The following is a 4526-nucleotide window of genomic DNA, read 5'->3' on the forward strand; positions in this document are numbered from 1 at the left end:
CGCGCCTGTTCAAACCTCGGCCGCAGCCAATCAGCGAGCGGCGCCGCCCACAGCGCCCAATCAGCGCGCGGCACTGCCCCACCGCCCCTCCCGCCGCGCGGGGCTTCACGGGAGTTGAAGTCCGCGCTCGGTCACGCGTGCTTTGTGTGCGCATGCGCGGGGATGGGAGTGGTTAATGTGGGTGGGGAAAGGGCGTGGTCTGGGGCGTGGTCATGATGGGCGTGGTCGGTGGGTGGGGCGGGGGCGTGGCCAGTGCGGGACCCCCGGGATTGGGAGTGAGGGACCCCCAGGACGTGGAGGAGGAGCTGGGGGGGGGGGTCGGGCTGTACCCGTGTCCCCGTGTCCCCGTGTCCCCGTGTCACTGTGTCCCCGTGTCACCGTGTCCCCATGTCACCGTGTCACCGTGTCACCGTGTCATCGTGTCACCGTGTCACCGTGTCACCGTGTCACCGTGTCACCGTGTCATCGTGTCCCCGTGTCCCCGTGTCACTGTGTCACCGTGTCACTGTCACCGTGTCACTGTCACCGTGTCACCGTGTCACCGTGTCCCCGTGTCACTGTGTCACCGTGTCACTGTGTCACCGTGTCACCGTGTCACCGTGTCATCGTGTCCCCGTGTCCCCGTGTCACTGTGTCACCGTGTCACCGTGTCACTGTGTCACCGTGTCACCGTGTCACTGTCACCGTGTCACCGTGTCCCCGTGTCCCCTGAGCGCAGGAGGAGCCGGCAGTGTCGCACAGCCCGGTGCCACTGTCCCCATGCCACTGTGCCACTGTGCCACGGTGACTCAGTGACACAGGGACATGGGGACATGGAGACACAGTGACACGGTGACGGTGACACAGTGACAGTGACACGGTGACAGTGACAGCGACACGGTGCCAGCTGTCCGTGTCCCCGCTGCCACCAGGGCGCGCCGCAGGCCGCGGGCGGGCGGAGCTCTCGGGGCAGAGGCGGGCCGGAATTAACGGGCCAAAATAAAGAGAAAAATAAATAAATATTAAAAATATACATACTTATAAATTTTATAACCCACTGGATTATAAAATATAGAAGTGTATATATCTTATATAGAAAGATGTAAAGTATATAATAATATTTTTGTATAAATAAGTAAATATATAAAGATATGCACCATTTATAACCCACTCAAGTGGCTTACAAACGGTGTATATCTTTATACATTTATTAATATAAATATAAAAGAATAATATTATTATAATAATATAACAATATAACAACATAAATATAAAACACAAAGGAGGGAGTGAATTTCCCATTTCTCTATTCCTAATCTCAATAAATAAAAACCCAACAAACCAAACTCATCCCAGCACAGAGGAGGGAGCGAATTTTCCATTTCTCTATTCCTAATCTCAATAAATAAATAAAAAATCCCAACAAACCAAACTCATCCTACAGAGGAGAGAGCGAATTTTCCATTTCTCTATTCCTAATCTCAATAAATAAATAAAAAATCCCAACAAACCAAACCCATCCCATGCAGAGGAGAGAGTGAATTTCTCATTTCTCTATTCCTAATCTCAATAAATAAATAAAAGATCCCAACAAACCAAACCCATCCTACAGAGGAGAGAGTGAATTTCTCATTTCTCCATTCCCAACCTCAGTGAGGCCAAACACCCCCGAACATCTCCAAACCCACAAACCCAGCCCAAATCCCATTTTATCTGTGCACAATTCCCAAATTTCCGCGGTTTGGGGAGCTCTGGGCTCCCCCAGCCCAAATCCCATTTTATCCTTGCACAATTCCCAAATTTCCGCGGTAATTTGTGTCCCCGGCCCCGGCGCATTCCAGGGTATAAATTTCTGCCTTTGTGGCGCTCAGGAATGCGAGAGCGGAGGGGAAAATTCAGGAGCGGGCCCGGGGCTCTCGGGTTACCACAAACAACAAGAGCCCTTTGTGCTCCCGGGGCTCCCAAAGCGCCGGCGAAACGCGAGGGAGCCTTAATTGCAAATTTGGGGAGTAAATTAAATAAATCCCGGGGCAGGGAGGCTCCACCAGGAGGGCTCACCCCGGTTTTTTTGGTGGTTTTTTTTTTCTTTCCTTTTCTTGCCCCCCTCCCTTTTTTTTTTTTTTTCTTTTTTTCTTTTTTTTTTTTTTTCTGGGGGGACTCTGTTATCTCTGGGGGATGCGGGTGTCCCTGGTGCCTCGAGTTTTGGCTTTCGTTTGGTTTTTTCGGATTCTGGGCTGCCCAGGGGTGTTTTTCATGCCGGGTTTAATTCCCTTCAGAGTGAGAGAGAGAGGGAAACTGAGGCAGGATTAAAGCCGGGTTTAATTCCCTTCAGAATGAGACAGGGAGGGAAACTGAGGCACGATTAAAGCTGGGTTTAATTCCCTTCCTCAGAGAGATAAGGAGGGAAACTGAGGCAGGATTAAAGCCGGGTTTAATTCCCTTCAGAATGAGACACGGAGGGAAACTGAGGCAGGATTAAGGCCGGGTTTAGCCGCGGTGGGAGCGGTTAAGCCCAGCCCAGCCCCAGCCCCCTCTGGCCGCGGGTTTTAAGCACATCCAGATGTGGCAGCGGCTGTTAAACCCTTCTGTGCCGGGGGCAGGGCTCAGGGGGGTCCTGCTCCCTCACCCACCCACACGGGGTTTGTTTTTAAACCCCTAAAAATAAAATCCTCGATTTATTTCGAGTTAAATTTGCGTTTCTGCCTCTGGGTGGGGTTTGTATCTCAATTTTTGGGGGGTTTTAGGGGTTCATCCCCAATTTGGCAGCGCCTCCTCCTCCAGCGAGGCTTTGTGAGCAGGAGAGGAAAATTGCAACTCCCCAGGGGAAAATTGCAATTCCTGCAGCGGAGGGGCTGCAAAAATCCCAGCCAGGAGACGCCTTGGGAGGGCTGGGGAATAAAATAGAAATTTATTGAGAGGGGTTTGGGGCACAGCTTGGGCAGGAAAAGAGACCGGGCAGGGCTGCACCCAAGGTGGGCACAGAATGGGCACAGAATGGACTCAAAATAGGCTCAAAATGGGCACAAAATGGGCAAAAAAAAGGGCACAGAATGGGCACAGAATGGTCATGAAATCGTCACAAAATTTTCACAAAATGGTCACGAAATGATCTCAAAATGGACCCAAAATGGTCACAGAAAGGACACAAAGTGGGCACAGAATGGGCACAAAATGGACAAACAGTCCCGAGGTCTCACACTTTTACAAGTTATGGTCCATTTCCATATTGGGATTTAATTTAATTAATTGTAATGCCCAATTAATTTAAATTAATTGTAATGTCCAATTACAGCTTCAGGTTATGCAGTCCCATCCTTCTTTTTTTCTTTCTTTAGTCCACTGTTGTTTGTGATTTTGGATCTGAAAAACCTGAAAAAACCCCACAAAAATTAAAATTTAAATCCTCCCAACCCTGCCCCTCTCAAAATCCAGCTCGATTTTTGTTCCCATTTTGGTTCCTACAGGAAAGATCCAACCCCAAATAAATCAGCAGCCCCCAGTAATTTTATATATCGTGAATAAATCAAATAAATGGAAATAGCTGGGGCATAAATCACCTCCCGCTCCGGCGCTTTAAAATAATTTAAATAATTTGTGGATTGATGGGTGGCAGGGAGGGCCTGGGGAGGTTTTTAATGCTCCCAGCTGCTCCCAGTTTGTGCCTCACAGGGAACTGGGAGGACTGGAGGGATGGGACAGATCCCACCGCTGCTTTTCTGGGCTCTGGGTGTGAATATGCCTTCTTTTTTTTTTAATCGGATTTTTTTCAAAAAATTCCGGAATAATTTGATTTTTTAATTTCAGATTCCGCCCTGCCCAACCCCAAACCTTGGGGGGTTTTTTTGTGGGTGGATTCGAGCCCCTCAAATCGGGGATTTCCAGCTGTTCCCAGTCCCCGGGGAAGGGGGATGTGAAATAATCAGAGGCCTCTTCAATTAAAGGCCCTCGCCTGGCGCTCAGCTGCTCCTGCCTGGGGAGGGGATGCCTCACGATTTCCTTTTTATATTTTTATATTTTTATATTTTTATATTTTTATATTTTTATATTTTTATATTTTTATATTTTTATATTATTTTTATCTAGTTATTTTTTAATATATTTTTATATTTTTATATTATTTTTAATTTTTTAATTATTTTTATATATATATTAAGCTCTGGAATTCCCCATCCCCTGTGGGAGCAGAGAAACCCCAGCGCTGCTCCAGGGGAAAGCGCCAGCCCGAATTTCTGCTGATCAAACGGAGGGGTAATTAACGAATTAACCAATTAACAAACCCCTCCTGATCAGGGGTTCGTTCCATGGAGGGGCGGGGGTTAGCGGGGATTAATTGTGGGACCCCGTTAATGAGGGCTGGAAATTCAATTAATGAAGGCAGCTCGTGCCAGGGGGAACCGGAACCAGAACCGGACCCGGACCCAGAACCAGACCCAAAACCAGAACCAGACCCAAAACCAGAACCAGAACTAGAACCAGAACTAAAACCAGCACTAGAACCACCACCAGGACCAGCACCAGAATCAGGACCAGCACCAGAACCAGCACCA

This window comes from Prinia subflava, chromosome 34 (assembly GCF_021018805.1).
Source record: "Prinia subflava isolate CZ2003 ecotype Zambia chromosome 34, Cam_Psub_1.2, whole genome shotgun sequence".
NCBI classification, from domain to species: Eukaryota; Metazoa; Chordata; class Aves; order Passeriformes; family Cisticolidae; genus Prinia; species Prinia subflava.